Raw genomic sequence first — 19,240 nt, 5'->3', positions numbered from 1 at the left:
TTCAGTTTCAAATTATTTGCCTCATTTCACGATATTTATGCAAAGATCGAATCAGATGGCATTCAACTGTTTGAAATCGCTTCAACTTTTTACCGCGAATGCACGCTTTTCCAGCTCGAAATAAACGATAATCGATACAGTAAATAAACGATAAACGATGGGAGAATAATTAATGAGCAAACCAGTCGACCGTTTTTTTTATTTCCAGTAATTATAGATTTAAATTAAAGAAATTTAATTTCATTAATTTTCTTTTTCTTTTTTTTTTTTTTTTTCATAGTAAATTCAAACATAATAAGTAATTTTCTATTGACGCGTATTTCTACGTTTTTTTAATAAACCACTAAAGCATGGACCATTAGCTTTCAGCATAAAAATGTTTTTTAAGCATTAAAATTGAAACTAATAAAACGAAGTGCTATTAAATCTAACTCGAGCTAATAAAAAATCTTATAAAGAATTAAATATCATTTAATGGCTCATAAATGATCGCCATCAATGATAAATTGGGCGTAAAATGTGAATGAGATCAGAAGCATTTTCAAATAATTATTATCTTTCTACAATGCAATATCTCTTTCTCTGAATTCAAAATTAAAAAAAAAAAAAAAAAAACCGCGCGCGTATTATTCTCAAGAATTTTAAACAACTCTTACTACTATTTACTTTTAATTTTACAACGATACAAGAAATAGAGAAATGAGGAGGCGGAGTGAAACGGTGGAAAGAAAGATCGCGAAAGTTTTATCCCAAAGTGAAACAGTGTTCCTTTGGTCCGACCGCAAAGGATACAATGTCCAAGTTAATTTGGCATAGTTTACGTTGGGAAGGAACAGAAAGAAGTGAAATTTTACAATGGCCATCGTAAGTTGCTTGTCCGGTGAAAGAGCACCGGCTATTTTTATTCAGGACCCGTATACCTCTGCTCCTTCCGTGGTTCCTTAATTAGCATGTTTAAGTTACTCCGGGAAAAATTTATGTTCAGCGTCGAAGCACAACGAAATATCAAGTAGTTCGTGCGATAAAAAAAAGAGAGAGAAAGAAAACTCGGAAATAAATTTCATTAGCAGCAGAAAATTTGTATATGCTTTCATTCATTTTACGAATTTGCTCTATGAAAATAGAAATCTTTGTTTTATCATCTTTTTTTTTTAGCTCTTTTCTTTAGCACAAAGTTGTTTAAACAAGCGTAATTTTATGAAGTTGTTGAGAAACTTTTACCTTATAATGTGGCTTGAATGTGTTGAAAAATATCAAGAAAATGAATTTTAAAATAGAAAGTATCTTTTTGTGAGATACTTAAATAACAACAAATACTTTGTCATCTTTCTTCATCTAATATTGTAATATTTATAATTAGATATTAATGTGTTATTAGACATTAGATATATAGTATGAATAAATGAATTGTTTCAAATTTCTCCGTAATATGAGCATCATGTAATAAACTCATATTAAAATTGCATTTGATTATTTAATGCATTTCAGATTAGCTCGTGAATCTGATATTCTGTAATATCTCGAACTCGTGCTCAATGATACAACAATGTTCATGTTAAGTAAAATAAATACACGAAATAACGATAATTTTTATAACCCACAAAAAAGAAGTAATATCTACAATATATTTATATCATAATATTTTTATAACTTCAAATTATAATTCTTCAATTACATTCTTCCCTATATTAGTAGTACAAAATTCCTTTCCAATCTCAAAATCTGGCAATCTGTTAATACAAACAGTTTCTTGGAACATTCTTCAAACAGTTTCAATTATGAAACTATATCAAACCATCAATCTTCACTATCACACAAGAAACGAGCGAATCCTCTTCATACTTTTTAATGATACCCAACTAACTATACTCGTCTAATAATTTAAATGAATTTCGCTCTTTAAAACACTTCATTTTTCGACCGGTAAAGAAAGAAGAGGATTAAGAAGATAAAACAAATAGAATAAAAGAGAGAAGCACAAGATTATTCTACCGTGAAAGGGTGCAGAGGACAACGCGACAAACCGAGCTTTATCGAGAGTGTGTCTGCGTGCCACGTTAACAAGTGAGAGAGGGCGCCAATGCCGCAGGCACCTCATTTACGCACATTTTGCATCCACTCAAGTTTCGTTTGAGCGTTGGAGATTACATGGAATATTATTTCGTCGGTGAAGTGGGTGGCATGTTTCAGTGAAGTGGATGGCTGAGGTGTGCATGGGGGACGGTTTGCTCGGGTCGACTTTAACCCGCTTTGATACACGTGACGGTCGAGAGAGGCGGAGAACACTTCGTTCGACGATTCGAGGCTCGAACTGGTGAACAAACACGTGCAAACGTTTCGATATACCATCTTTACACGTTGGCATGCACACAGCAACGTTCCACCCTTGGACCAACCCAGGCATCTGGAACACGTGTGACGTGTGTTCTTACCAAAGGGTTGAAAGGAAGAAAGGAAGAAATGACACCATTACAATGGCAATCTACTTTCTGGTCTATTTTCCTTTCTTCTTCCCGCTTACACGGGCTTATTCTCCCCTTCTTTACACATTTTATGCGGTTGTTTAGTTTCTTGACAGTGTGTTCTTGTTTCCTTAAACCCTCTTTTTATTCTGTGGTAACTATTTTCTGCAATTTTTTTTTTTTTTTTTACCAGTCTATTTTTCTTTACATGCTATACTTTCTTCTGTCACAAAGATAATCTTGAAATTCACGTGTTTATTCAAAAAGTAGAGATAAAAAGATTCCCTCGTTATTTCGTATTCCTTCTTCCTGCGTTTTCCTTCGTTTTATTATTTTATTTTCGATGATATTTGCTCAACATCATTCTTATTTTCGTTCAATCCGTTTTTAATGTTAACACTGTACTATTCTCTCGTCTTTCTTTTTCACCCATTTTCCAAAACTTTCTTCGTTATTCCCTTATGGATGTGCACTACTTCTTTCTACTTAGTACTTCATATTCTCTGCTTTCTTTTAATACTTCTATATTCTTGACAACTTGCAAACAATAATGGACCTCTATAAATTCATAAACCCTCTCTCAACATTCTTTTTCTCGTATCTTATTAATCTCGCCTTATAAAGTACCTTACCTTGTACCTTCCTTTCTTGTTTCTCTTTCCTAATCTGGCATGCACATTTCTTCTCGTTATATAATTTTTTTCCTTCATCCCTTTCGCTTTTACCCTTCCTCTCCTTCTCCAACCTTTATATCCTCGCCACCTGGTCTTCGCTGTGACACAGCAAATTTAATTAACTCGGTCTGAGCTTCATTGAGCCGCGTTAAGTCACATCCCTCGCGTAATCTTTGTATTATACCATTCAAAACGGTATTTCTCCACCGTGCTTGCATGGCGATAAGCCCCACGAAGCAAGGATTTCTACGGGGGAAGTTACGTTCCCAAGAAGTGTCTCGCCGTTTCTGGGACGAAACGTCCCACGTTGCTTTTATCCAGCGAGCTAAGTGGCGCGAAGAAGAGAAAGAATATCAGGAAGCGGGTTGAGCGTACGTTTGCAAACTTCACGTTTGCGTTGTTTGTGCACGGCTTTCCTGAACGACTTACCAAGTGCATATGTATTGTACAACTTACCAACTACGCTGATCCCTCGTAATCTCGTTATAAAATGTTAATTTCTTTGAAGCGTTCGACGGTGCGGGGTTAAAAAGACCTTGAAGAAGGATTTATTCTCTCGGGATGATAGAAGAAACAAATATTAACTTGTAATTATTAAATTATAAGGTGATACGAAGGTGTGATATCAAGAAATTTTTCTTCTTTTTTTAATTTTAATTTTGCACATTCAATTTTTTTTTTTCAATCTTAAATTCACATTCTTATTCAAAATATTTGTATGTATATTTGAATTTGAAGTTTATAAAAATTTGGATAGAAATTCTAAATTGGTTTACGGATAAATTTGAAACAGATAAGTTTTGTTTGAGCATGGGAGAAATTAATTGTATTTATATGTATAATTATATTTATATAAGTGAGAGTTTGAAAGTAAATTTTGATTTTACTTGACTTTTGTATATAAATATGTATGCAGTTATCGGGATTAGTTTAATCCAAGACTGTCAGAACTTTGTTTAGCGAATATATATTCATGTTTAAAAGGAAAATATTAATGAAGTTACGACTTTACAACAGGGTAAAATGAAGTAACTTTCATCGAGCACAAAGATCGTAATTGTTTCAACAGCATAAGCTCAAAGTTTGAACTAACTAAGAACATCATAGATTTTTTAACAAAAATCAAATAAGAAAAAAAAATCAAAAAGTTTTATTTCATTTAATTTCATTCAAAATCAGATTTTCCATAAAATTCCATAAAATTTTATCTTTTTTTTATCTTTTACAAATACTCTTATTTCTGAACAATCTAATAATAATTTGAATATCATAAATCTAGAAAATTATATCTTTTATTGTCGGTCATATATCGTAACAATTCGACAATTGTAAAAAAATTGTATTTACATCTATCTCCAATATTGAAATATTTGACCAATACAACAATTGTCCCTCAATCAAATATAAGATTTCAAATATTCATTTGTCATTTATCTTCAATCATCTTTTCAGCTTCATACGTTCGCACTATATTACTTCTGAGAGTTGAGGATGCTCCGGATTCGAGGAACTTTCACTTCCATCTTCGAGAGGAGAAGGAAAAACTTTCAAGCACCCGGCGAGACTTGCTCACGGACTCTATTACCGACTCGTTGAAGCTACGTGGAATCTTTATAGTCGGCCACGAATGCAAACTACCTGTCGGCTCAGGCATCCTCGCTGTCTTAATAATTTTTAAACGCGTCGGCGGGAATTTAAATTGGAAATTTTTACTGTCCCCCTCTCCCCCTTACGACCCCCTTGATCTTTCCAGCCTCGAATAATAACAGACCATCGGATGCAGAACGGTGTCCCACTAATTACGATTTGAAACTTTTTAATATTCCAAGTTGATTCTTCGTAGTCTCTTTACGTAAACGTTTTCCTTGTGTTATTTTTCACTTCAAATTTTTCTACAATTTTTTTAAAAAAATTCTAAAAGAGTTGGTAGTAATCTACATTATTTAATAGATTTCTGAATTAAATCTTGAATATTATAATAATAACAGAAATGATATATTTAAAATTGAAATTTTACTCATATCCAAGCTTCTTGTGATCCGAATCAATGTTTTCGTTTTCTTCAAATGTTGCAAATCATTTATCTCTTCATCGAATAATATATTTTTTTTCAATACGATTTAATTTACGTGCATTCAATATAATTCAGCAACTTTTCTCTTAAATATTATACTAATATGAAATTACAATATTCTGCACAAATTGAAGAAATACCCACGTGTTTTTGGATTCACTAATAAAAATATCACAGAAATTGAATCGAATATTTGAGAATCGAAGCCAAAGCATTCTCAAAGAGGATTCCAATCGATCGAAACTAGCACGCTCAAGCAATATTATCATTGCTTAGTCCAGCGAAACGTTTAACGAGCTCCGAGAATCTTTTCCTGGCCACCGAGAACTTTAAACTCTTTCAATTAGGATCCTCCGAGTTGTTTACATTCCGCTAAACATCATCCAGACCGGTTTCGTGCATAATAACACGGCTTAAGAAGCCCATTTTTCACACATGTTAGAGCAAAACATGTTTGCAAAACTAATTGAAAAATTCTTTTACACCCTGTCGGGAACGAAAATAAAAACTCGACCATGATAAACGAGGGAGAGAAAAGGATAAGTTGAAAAAAGTGTTCGTTCGAATTTGCTTCCTAGTCAGGAATTAGCCAACGTTTCTCAAGTTTTGACGGACAAGGATCGAGGAATGTGAAGGGTGTCTGTTCGAAATTTGTGGAGCGCCCATCCTCCACAACCCTCTTCGTGAAGATGCGTGAAAGCACGCATCGTCAGGGAGGAACATTAAATTTTTCCTTCACCACTTAATTTCGTATCCATGTCACGTCTGCTGTTTTAAATTGATAAATTATCGATTCGTAGTCTTTGTTGTATATATAATACTATTCGATGGAAGAAAGATTAAAAAGAACCGAAGATGCTTCGATTATTATATTATACAGAATTATAAATTTCTTGTATATTATTTAGAATTATAATTTCTGAATAATAGTGGTTATGTAATAAGGTAATAGGCAATGTAGTAAAGTTTAATATATATACAGCCTGACGTAAACCTAAATACCTGTGAACAATTTTGAAAACAAAACTATAAGTATTGAAACTTTAAACTTTAAAGTAGTATTTAATAATTGCATATATGTAGTGTTAAGAACAATGCTATCAAAACATAATATATCAAAAGTAGTAAAGAATATTTGAGAATATTCAGCAGTTGTCTATAATCATTACTGAGAAGAAATGCTTGTTAAATCTTTAATACCTTTTTGATATCACGACTAAATAACTGAATAAATTTATTCATCTTTCATAAATATATAAAAAACTACACAAATAATAAAGAAGATAAAAATTTTAACGAATTATGCAAGTTACGTTAAATAAATAACATTCCTCTTTCCACGACACTTGGAAAACGGTCGAGGGTTTATCTGAAACGCGAAACATGTAATTTGGAATGAAATCTACCGTAATTATACCACACGCATCCCCACGATGCGCTCCTTTAAATTGGCGCAAATGATCTCTCGTGGTGTGCAAGCGGAACTTGGTGTATTCCGTCTCGAATAAATAACGCGCTGTCTAAAGGCAGAAACCACAACGAGGGAATTACGAAAAACGGAAATGAATGGTAAAGCAAGCGGGCAGGCTTGAAGGAAGCGAAAGATCGATGAGATCTCTCTAAAGGGAGGAGCACAGTTACCCAACTCTCGTATCTCAAGTGGATGCCTTTTCTGAAAGACTTGCTCGAATATATTGCGAGTTCTGGATGCTCGTTATACATCCTGGTGAAATTAGAAGAAAGAGATAGCTTTGGATTTAAAGAATATTTCTTTTAGGTGCATAACTTGACCAAGATTCATTGTGATTCGACGAAAGGAAAACGAGAATACGAATATAGAAATCCATGGTTTTCAATAATTTAATAAGATATTAATTATATGCGCATAATTTGAAGTTGAAATTGATCAATTTTTCTCTTACGATTATATTTATATTGATAACTTATACAATAATAATTTTTTATATTATTAGATAGAAGATACTTTCAATTATTATTGCTTCGATTTAAAATATACGATCTATCCTGACTGATACGCTGCCCTCAAGCGTTCGTTTAGATTCTTCTCTCTTTTTCTTTTGTTTTTATCCTTCTTTGTTGTGAAAGAAGCGACAATATTCGATATGTTCTCTTCGTTGCATACTTGTGTTCATTAATTTTTAATATTTATATGAATTTACAAACTTTTTAGTTATTTTTTTATAATACAAATGATTAGATATTCAATATATATTACATATTCTTTAAGCATATACTCTATTGAAAAAGTAGAAGAAATATTGAGAAAATGTAGGGCGATTTTGAAGAATCGATTCTCGAGATTAAGATAATGAAAAAAGTTCGTGTATAAAAATGTCAAACGAAGCTTATTTGATAAGTTATATCATTCGATAAACTATATAGAATTTAGTTTTAATTACTTGTATATAGACAATAATTTGATTTTAACACTTAACCAAAAATTAATTAAATCTTCTTAAAAAAAGATAATAAGATTTTAATGAAATTTTTTTTGAATCTATTGTAATTATAATTATCCATTTGATTGTTCAATATTATCAATTACAGGTCATTCCATTTATATATTTTTGGACACAGATAATCAAACAAGATAATTATTATTACAATTGGTATTTGATTTTGTCGAGAAAAAAATTTCTGACGCATGTCATTAATATTCATAAAACTTTCATGTAAATTTCATTTACTGAATGTCGAATCCGTCACTTTTCAATCAGGTCACAGAATCCTATAATCTAATTAAACATATGAAAATTCCTTTCAATTACTGTTATCGATTCACACAGCTTCTCTTGATATTTCACACGATGGTACTCGAATTTGAAAGAATGAATGGATACTTCATTTAAATGGAACAATTTTAAAAGATGTTTTTTTACATCACGTGCAACTGGCACTATCTTTCAAAAAAATATTTCAATACATTCCATCGAGGAAAAATTGTGTCAAAGGTATAATATTTCTAATTATATACTTATTATTCATATAAATGGAATGACACTCGTAATTAAAATTCATATTGAGTTTAAGTAGTACTAGTAAATTCCACTAATAAAATTTCATTTATATAGTGTCTTATTGTAATTTTAAGTAATGATACTATCGAATAACCAATCTCGAATACTGTTATAACATAAAATAGATAAAAAAACTCAATCTATTTCCAATGTAAAAAAAAAAAAAAAAAAAGATAGAAATGAAGAATAGAATATAATGATCTTCAATTATATTTCAATTGAACGAATAATAAATATTTCAAGTTTAAACAAAATTTATAATAGAATAATAGCATTTACTCGTAAAAACATTTCAATCTTCTACTAAATTTCATTTTTAACTTATTTCAAACATTTGCCCATCCAGCTCCAAATGTGAAGAAGATTACCGTTTAATCTCAGCAAGAGGTCATCTAACCCGCTAATTACAACAAAAACGCGAATGGGACGCGAGCTATCCGAGAAGAAGTGTATGCAAATAATTTTCACGGTAATTCCTGGTATCGCATTAACAATACTGTTGTCGTTTAACGACGCCACCAAAGTAATAGGATCGCACTCGAAATTCGTTCTTTCACGAAGGTGTCGCACGTGTCGTGCTTCAGTTCTCGCGATCGTTTTACAAGAGCTGTCAGGAATTTCGCGAGAGGAATCCATCTCGCTTCGATTAACCGGTCTGAAAGTGAACGTAACAATGGCAGCGACACGTTTGTTTTAAGCGATTTGGAAATTCCACGAATTTTCCTCGCTGCTGCCGGTCGATTAGTAAAGGAGCCACGCGACAACGTTCGTGCAACGAGGATGGAGTTGGGTAAACTTCAAGAATAGGTCGAAACCTGATTTTCAGATTCGTGAAACTCGAATCTGAAACTTTGCCAGGCTTAGAAACTCTCAAAACTGAGAAGTTTGGAAACTGGAAACTTTGGAAAACTTGTGTTTTTCTTTTCCTTTTCTTTTTTTTTCTTCTGGGGTATTGTTTTTGATTTATAAAAAATTAAATTTCTATTTTTTAGAGGAGCTATCGTAAAGTAAATTCTATCAACGATGTAAGGAATAGATTATTATTAATTATTAAAAATAAAATTAATATTATCGTAAGCTAATTATTAGAAAGTATTCTTTGCCTGAATATCGAGAATTTCGAATTTAGAAATCATAAAGGAAACAAAAATTTCGATGTGGATTCACGAACAAGAAACTATTTGAGTTTTAGAAAATTAATAAACAATAATAAATTTGATACGTTATATGATAATAAATAGCGTTAATTAGCAGTGATTGTATAAGTAATTTTAATTTAAATATTTTATTAATTATAAGTTTCATATTAATATTTTTATCACACAAATCTTTATTCTCTATTACATTATTCTCATAATCCAATATAGCCTGGAGGTAATCTTCATTGAATCGAATTTTCATAAAGTGTGTACATCTGTGTAATTTCATTTTAACGTTTGAGAAATTTAATTTAATTTCACAGTTTGAAATTCAATAAATTCATTAAATGTGGAGGAAATGTAATAAAAAATACATAAAATACTTTTCCTATGTTAAATATTGACATGATTTTCCATAACATATCGGATATGATTTAAAAGAAAAGTAAAAATATCTATTTTCAACTGAATCGACAAGTTGCTTAATGTAATAACGCTTGAGACATGATCAAACGGCGCAGTGTTCCGGCAAAACCACTTCAAAGGGCTTCCTCGCAATCCTATTCAATTTGAAGCGTTAAAGCAAAAACTTTTCAGTTTATGCTTGAAATCTTAAGTGTTTTTAATTAAAGAGATTTGGCTACGCAAAAGTCAAGAAAAAAACCTTTCGAAAAAAAAGATCCAATATATATACTGTTAGATTTAAGTTTTCGATTCATACTTGGGGTTTTAAGTGTTTTTAATTAAAGAGATTTGATTACGTAAAAATCAAGGAAATGCTTTTGAAAAAAACACATCTAACACGTCCTGATAAATTTAAATTCGCTTCTTTTTATAGATTTTCGCTAAAATTATCGTTGGAATTAACATTTCGTGGCTCGTAAACTTTTTCATGGCATCGATTATATATCATTTGAAAATTCTAAATAAAAATAAGAAAAATCAAGTAACACTGTCTTAATCTAATTTTAATTATACCATTTACTATGGTCTGATTGGCCTATTACCCGAAGAATTAATGGAAGATAAAAGGAGATTGACATAGAGAAAATAAAAAAAAGAGACAAAATATAGATGAGGTTATAGAGCAATAATAATCTTAAAGAATTAAATTACTTTTAAGTAAAAAATTCTACTGATTTATCCTATCAAAAAAAAAAATGCAAATTAATACAGAATTTTTCTTTTTCTGTCCATCCATGAAGAAATTCTACCATTCCATTCTACAAAAATACTTTTATATTTTAATAATGAAATCTAGTAACAAATATCTAGATATTAATGCAATATCAAACAACAACGTTTGGTTTAAATGCATTGTATTGACGGTGTTGATGCATCGATTACGGGGGAACACTGATGTTTAATCCGTTCATGTCAGGAAATTCAAAGTAAGTGACTTTACGCGAGCTACTTCTGCAGCAACGGCGAAACCAATTATCCTTCTGCATTCGAGCTTTGAGTCTCGGTAAGGGTGCCACGCCAGGGCCTCTCGAATCACCGTGTCAATCATTCGCCAATTAATCCCGGGAAATTATTGCTTGGATTGATTCACCTACCCAACGTGCCTGACAACCAGATCAAGTGTGCAAAGTGCACTTGCGTCTGACTTTGAGTAGACCGGAGACTCTATGATTTCTCGCAGCACGTACCAACTTGGTCCGTAAATGAATTGAAGCATGGATGTTTTTCCATGTCTTATGCGTTTTTTTGCTGAGATGTTTCATCAATTTTCTTATAGTGATCACAGCTCTCATTATTGACTATTGGTTTTTTTAAATGAAAATTGCTATTAATATGCATATTTCTTTCTATTGAGTATATTAACTACAATGAAAATCGAGTAAAGTAAAGACATTGGTTGCTATAGTTGGTCCTGTGATTAAGATTAAGAGAGAATAAAAATCGTAAATTTTCTTTATAGAAAATATCATTTTATTTCGTATTGATATTCGATTTTGAGATAAGTAGTATCGAAATAAAATTTTAGTAGTTGAAAGTATAATAAGTATTTAATTAAATTTTATTGGTGTATCATTTCGCTGCATGATCTCTTTCTAAGAAAAATTGTCACGAAAGACATTTGATTCTTTCAAACACCTTCCTTGAATAGCCGCATAAAAATAACTATTAATCTTTCTTGCTAGATTCAATCGTATTGGTCTGACAAAGCAACGTTCTATTCTACTCGATCGCCGAATACGATTCTATTCTACTTGCTCGGCAATCGAATATTTTCCAATTCTATTTGTCTGACAATTCACTCATTTATATTATTGTATTATATTATAGATTGCGTTATTTCGCAACGATACTAGTTATAACTCAAATTAATTACTTCAAAATATCTTTGAATTTTGAAGTAAATAATATTATTTTTCATACAAGTTGTGAATTTGAATCATATAGTATTATCGCCATTGAAAATACTTAATTCATTAAAAATTTATTAATCTTTTGAATTGTTATTTTCTTTATTGTAAACCACGATACACCACGATACAAATGCAACACAATCATTTATTAATATTAATCATTTCAAATTAGACAGCCATCATTATTATTAAAATTAACCAAAATCTGTACCAACATTATTGATTATCTTCATGTAAATTTAAAAATACGGAAACTGAAATATCGTCACACCAAAATATTCTCTGTCAAATTAGATTACTAGTCACTCATCAATTCCCCTTTCTTTCCAGGTGCGTTATCCGAAGAATTAATAAAAGTTAGATGGAAGAGAGGATGGTGGTTCGTGAAGAAGTGAGGAAAAGGAAAGAGAAGAAGAGGGATGGAGCGGAATTCGATGGAGAAAAGGAAGAGCATGGACAAGTACCACTCGCGGTTCCGTATTTACATAAAATAATCTATAGCACCAGAACGTGGCGAGAAATTACACCGTGGCTTCGCCAAGCTCGAGTACTTGCGCTCACCAACGTCCAACGACTGGTATTTATTATTGAAAATCGATTTTCGAACTCTCGGCAAACGTCGGGCAGTAAGTAAAATATAAACGCTGAAGAACAATAAGTATCTTCATAAGGAATTATTTTATAGCCCGTTTAAGTTTGATTAATCAATATTCTTATCAATATTCTTAAAATAACAATATTCAATTTCTGATTTTATTAATTTTCTGATAATAAAATTGGAATATTTGCAATAATGATATTGGTCCAGATGAATTTAAAATTTTTTTTCAAAAGATATATTTGTTAGAACGAAATTAATGTATAAATAAAATGTAAGAAATGATCTGGAGAAGTTTAATGATTTTAAAATATTTTTACAAATAATTAAATATTATTAAATAATATAAATTCAATTATTAAATTATTATTTTAAGCTTATTATTTTTTTGAAATTAATTGCACGTATAGTGATGTATCATGATATGAAGAATTTAACAATAGTTTGACGTAACTCGAAAATTTTTCAAAATATTTGCTTCTTTTTTATGGAGAGATCAAATTTACATTCAAATAGAAGATAGAAATATATAGCTTTTGTTAAACAAATTGAAAAAAAAATCTAACTTGAAATAGATACTCGTCGTTATTTTGACCTATTTTCTATAAGATTTATATGCTTCAAGAAACAAAAAAAAAAAAAAACCAAAAAACAAAAAATGGATATACTCAACTCAAAAATTTTATACAGCTACTGAACGCACAGAATCCAAGCCTGCCACGGCCGTTAAAATTTCTCCAAAGGCCCGATCGTTCCGTCAAATGGTTAACTTCGCGGTCGAGAAAGCAATTTCTTATCGCCGATCATATATCTTAAATCAGTTTTACGAGCTGGTGTATACGAGACACAGGGTTGGAGGAAAGGGCGAGGAAAAAGACGGAAGAATGTACGTAGTCTGCTGCATCGATGTCGGGGGATACGCGGGGGTTGGGGTGGAACAGTCTTGAAGGAGGCGGAGGTCACGTCATTTCGTGTTATTAAATTTATATAGATGGCACGGACCTCTGATCCCCACGACGTAGATTTGTCAGAGGGCATGGAACAGAGGGGTGGGGTAAGGGTTGAGGAACACCGACCCCTTGCAGCCCTTCGATATTCAATATTGCACTTGCCCGTGTCCATCGTTGCGTGGCGTTCCTCCTCGGCCCCCTTGGGGAACCGGCAAATGTTTGTGAATCTAATGCAACCGTTCTCAGATTTGATGGTACAGAGAGAAAATATGACGCCATTCACCCTGGCTGACAGATGATACGTTGAAAAACGGTCGGATTACGAATCCAAAGACGGAGATGACGCGTGGAATGAAGAGGAATCGGGATTAATAGAAATAAGAGAATATAGGATAAATAGAAAATGGAAGAACAGAATGATTTGAACGAGAATATTTCGAGTTTTTGATAGATTTTTGGGATTTCTGAGAACTTTTGAAAATTTTGTTATGGACCATTTGCTATTAGTCTTCTTTTTGAATCTGATATAATAACATCAAACTATTTATACAAGTGGGATATCTTTATAGAGAGTCTAGAGATTTATTTATCAAGTTATAAGTAAAGTTCAAGTTCATGTTGACGAACTTAATAAATAAATCTCAATCGACATTATTGTATATTCTTGTATTGTTTTATCGATAATATAAATTATTATTATTATTGTTATTCGATGCTCGACACGTAGAAATAAATTCACATACTATCTCTTTAAAATACGAATGCCTAATATATTATATTTGCTATTATATAGCAATTTATAATGTTCATATTTGCTATAATGTATTATTAAACTTGACTTATGAATAGAAATATACCTCCTGAAATTACTTAGAAACTGAAACATCATTTTCATTATTTCAATAACCTCAGATCTCGACTTTCATCCCGTTATCCCTTCTCCCCTTTCCGATTGGATTTTCCATTCCGAGTACACAAAAGACCGGGGAAATTCGAGTTTCCAAGAATTTGATCGACGACGTGGCAGGATCTGAAACAAGAGAGAGTGGGCGAACGCGATTAGCGGGAAATCCGATCAGAGGATCAACGTCGTTCTTTCACGGCTGTAGAGAGATATCGAATCAGTCTATTTTTTTCTTTTTCCTTTTGTTTTGTTTTTTCACCTCTTCAAAAAAACGAAACCATCTAATATTCCGATCGCGTACGTAAGCCGTATGTTTACCCCGCGGTAATAGGCGGTGGAGCGTGCTTCGATTTCTTAATTTTTCACTTTCCCTCGACGATGGATCAAGTAGAAGTTAACTTTCAAATTGGCGAAGAAAACAAGTAAGAAAATTTGGTTCGAAGACTAATACTCTTTTCTAGTTTAGAACAAAGAAGTATAAAATATAGTTTTATTTTTTATTTATATATTCGAAGTTCGAAGGATTGATTTTAGAGGCCAAAATAAACGTAAAAGTTGGTACAAGAATGTTGATCGAGGCTTATTTATTACGAATACTTTAAGTTTGCGGAAGAGAAAGAACAATGTGACGAAGATTGAGCATCCAAATTCGTGTTCCACGAATTTATTAACATTCATATATCTTTTAGAATAATTCATTTATAATATAATCTGTTAAAAAAATATCGTTAAAATTATTACTCGAATTTAATGTTCTATGATAATTGCCGATGTGTTTTTTGTTTATTTATTTGAAGTTTTATCTTTCATATTATTATTTTATTTTATCAACGGCCACAACGACGATTTATATATAAATTGTTATATTTATATTGTTCAAATTATTTATTTTTATTTTAGCGAAAATAAAGAATATTTCTACCATTTTTTTTTTTACCAGATTAAACAAAAGATTTGAATTATATATTAAATGTTCGATAAAATATTATAAAGTCGTACTTTTTAATCGATGATTTTAATTCTTTAATAAATTAATCGCTTTATCTTATTTTCTTTGTACTAGATTTTTTATCTCTTCTTAAGACAAAATCTCCCAAAAGAAACATATTTTTATCAAACATAAATAAATATATATATATATTAAATTTTTATAAACTAAAAAAAAACAATAAATAAAACGATTCAAGTAATACGTAATCTAAATAAATATAAATCAAGTACATTTTCAAATTTTCGCAAGAATTTGCGCCCTCTTGCATTGATGTTTCAAAACTGAGGTTAAGGAAAAGATGGGTTAAGAAAAAGAAGAGAAAAAGCTATAACGATGGAGGGCAAGTAGAAACACGAAGGCAAACGAAGACACGCGAAACAGTTGCTCAAAGCTTAGCGAGCTCTTCTATTTTTCTTTGCCCTCCTTTCCACCCTTACTTTAATGATGAGGCTGACCCATCCTCGTTCTCCGCTATCTGTGGTGCAAATGTAACCCATGTGGCATACGTGCCAGTTTTTTGTGGTACCAGATGAGAGCCCCTTGTAAATGAAATGGACTACCAGCTAGTACCGATGAAACTTCACCCGTGTATATTTCCCTCCCTCTAAAAAATATATATATAAAAACAAAAACAAGGAATTGCAAATAAAAAAAGGAGGGGAAAAAGAAAAAAAAGAACAGGAGCCTTTTACATAAATCGTTCGAAACAAATTGAAAAATTTCACGTTTAATTTCATTTCGATGATATTTATTTAAAATTATATTAATTCCTGAACATATTTTTTTTTATCTTATATGTATATATACACGTGTATATGTATATATATTTAATAAAACAATTTTTCCTCGTTGAATTATCTGCATCGGAAAGTATGCCGAAATGCTCTCGTATATTAAGTGAATAATTTTATTTGCTTTTACGATAATTGGTTTTTTAACGACTTCACATCGTTCCATCGTTGGCTGCGTGTACGCGTGTATGGAACGTAGGAATTTAAATAAAATATAAATTTTTACCTCCGACTGATGATAGATCGATATTTATTCAATCGATTCAAAGCTATTCGAAAATAGTCTACATATTAATATGTGCATCGTTTAAAAAAGTTAATATCTTTGTTCCATACACTCAATTTCGCAAAATATTTCGTCTTTCTATATTTTCTAACGTTATTCAAACTTTGTTCTAAATATAAATATAACGAGTACAGATTTTTTTTCATAATATACATTTTTTTTTTCAAAATACAGATCTCGATATTCTTCTTATCCAGCTTTCTGTCACTTCCGTACTCCATTCAGTGATGAGGTTCACTTTCATTCAAAGTTAAATACTCGGGGTAGAAGTTTCATCCCCTCTTTTTAATGATTGATACCGACTCACACCCGTTTGGAATGTATAAATGACTAATTAGTTCGGTGACACAAGAAGGGGAAAGACGTGGAGGATGCATAATTTAAACGTCCATTACCGTACACGCCATAGTTCTTCCCTAATACACACGAGGAACCGTGCACTTTAATTTTCCCCGGAAAAGTCAAATTGCGCGTACAACTTCTATCGTTCTTGGCTTATCGTCGTTGTGATAAAGGTATGAGGTGAAAAAAATGTTCGATCGTTTCCTAATATTGCGTGTAATTGATAAACAATTCAATTGTATATCTCGAAGGAAGGATTCTTAAGATAAATTGCTTTTTGAAATTACAATCATTGTCATCCGAGTAAATTTTCGATTATAATAGAACATTGAATTAGTGATTGAATGAATTTTTATCGCTAAATAATATATTTGAAGTTGATAAAATTTCTATTAGAAATTTTTTAATAACTTCTTTATATTGATATTAGAAAAATTTAACTCTTTGAGTTAGTCGTGCTATTTTTTTTTCTTTTGAAAATTTTTTATTATACTTGTCTTGGTATTCCTTAGATTGGAGTAGATTTATGAGACTGCATTATCGTCTTCTTTTTCCTATCTTGCTATTCTTTCTCTTCTTTCATTCTTTCATATTGCGAAATTAATTACAGTACAGTTCTTTAATTTCTGCACTTTTCTTTTTTTTTTTCTTTTTTAAGGTAGAGGAAGAAGAATTTCCCCTACATATTAATTTTACTGACCCGTTTCTTATTAAGCTAGTTAACCTGTCCTTTTATACGTTAAACAGTAGATGATCTTATTTTTTTGTATTTTAAATTTATAAATTTAATTATTGCAGAATGAGATTAAAAAATTCTATCAATTTAATTTATTAAAATATCAAAAAATATTAAATTTTCATTCTTGTTTGCAATCAAACATTATTATAATATAATTAACTATATATTTTATACTTTACATAATTCCATAACAAACAAACAAATGAGCAAATAACTCGTTAAATAATTTTTTAAACAACTTAAGAAAAAGATACAACGAACTAAATTAAAACGATCGTCTGAAATATTCTATATTTTCCCTTCTTTTTCCAATCCAAAGCATAAAATTACCATTAAGAATAACATACATACTCAAGAGGCCGAAAGAAGGTCAATAGAGTCCTCTGGCGAAATAAAATTCGCTAAAGCACGAGGGATTAATTAACGAGAAGCCATTAAGGGAAGGAAAACACGGAGAGAAAGTCTGTTTTTCAATAACCGGAATGAAAGCAAACGCGAAACAGGTCGGCTTCCTTCCAGTCGAAAACTTATGGACGACACCCAATATTGTGATTGCTGGATAGTGAGTAGAATGTCGCGCGACCATTATAGATGCAACGAGGAAGAAGAAAGAAAGATGGAGAGGAAAAAAAGGGTGGAACAGGGCGAGAGCGATAGATCCTCTCGCTCGTTCCACGTGGAGGCCGGTTGACAGATTGGAAACAGACCGAGACTTTTATGGCAGCTGTTTCCTGCGCGGTCATAAATCCTTTATCTGAATTGTTTATCGGGACCATGGGAGAGAGAGAGAATTTCTCATTTGCGTTAAAATTGTTCCCAGGGATCGCGTGTGGGGTGTCGTCGTTTACGATCGTTCTCCTACGCCTATCTTTATCCGTCTTACTCGACCGGCAATTGTAATGAAGGAGTCGCAATTGAATAGAAGTGGTGTGGATAAAGACATTTTGTATTCTCTTCGTACAATGAGTAGAATTAGATCGATAGGCTGGTGTAGATAAAGTAATTGAAAAGGAAAATGATGACAACAATGTAAGGAATAAAATGAAGGAGATATTGGAAGAAGATTCAAGAATTTATTTATACTGTTATTTATCTTTAATCTTTTAAGAGAGTATTTCGTATATTTATTTTAATCGTTAATAAAAAATTATTTATTTTAATTTATTCGTAATTGTAATATCGTAATGAAATTCATGTTCTGCGTTGTCAATTATATCGAAATTGTATTATTCGTTCATTCTATTAATGTTTTATTTTTTACATATTTCTAAATTTACAATAAAATATTTAATAATAACTTGTTCTTTGTTCTACATTAAAATTAAATTTTCATTATATTGGAATTAAATAGGAATATTTATTCATGATGCTATTTCTAGTCCAATATAATAAAAAAAAAAATTGTAATTACAAAACATTTCTTTGATTTTCATACATTATTCAAATCAGAAATCATAGTTATTAATTGGATCAAATTGAATGCGTCTGTATCTACATTCATTCGATGTGATTATCGATAGGGAGAATGTTCAATTTTATGGGTCATTTATCTGAGACTCCTTATATCTGGAAGTCGGGATGAGAATCTGATGGGAAAAATTCTGACAATGAAAAGTTGGGCTCTTGTCAACGACATCCATCGTCGTTCTGCCGCGAAATTAAGAAAGGCGCGTTTCGACTCAATCAATTAAACGAAGCGGAGAAATACTAAAGCGAAAATTCACTCACAGAAAATGGAAAAACATCCATTGGATAATAAATATTTCGATTCAATTTCCGTTTCTTTTATATATCGCACTTGTTGAATTAGAAATGATTCTGTATGATGTATAAACGAAGCATTACAATTTATCGATCTCGTTTTAATTCTCAGATTT

At 31.4% G+C, this 19,240-nt stretch overlaps 1 protein-coding gene across 1 annotated transcript in view; it reads left to right on the top strand.

The window, feature by feature from the left end:
• The window catches only part of Sema2a (Semaphorin 2a), a 677,811-nt gene extending 663,618 nt beyond the window's left edge, over positions 1-14,193 (top strand). Inside the window, exon 12 of the mRNA XM_086907345.1 lies at positions 12,093-14,193. The gene's annotated coding sequence lies outside the window, so the exon portion shown is untranslated. The remainder of the gene's footprint in view (positions 1-12,092) is intronic.
• The last annotated feature ends 5,047 nt before the right edge of the window (positions 14,194-19,240 follow it).

This window comes from Apis florea, unplaced genomic scaffold (genome assembly GCF_048593485.1).
Source record: "Apis florea isolate Af1SG1 unplaced genomic scaffold, ASM4859348v1 contig_2839_pilon, whole genome shotgun sequence".
Classification (NCBI taxonomy): domain Eukaryota; kingdom Metazoa; phylum Arthropoda; class Insecta; order Hymenoptera; family Apidae; genus Apis; species Apis florea.
Note: the sequence above shows the minus strand (reverse complement) of the source record. Positions and strands in the feature narration are given on the sequence as shown.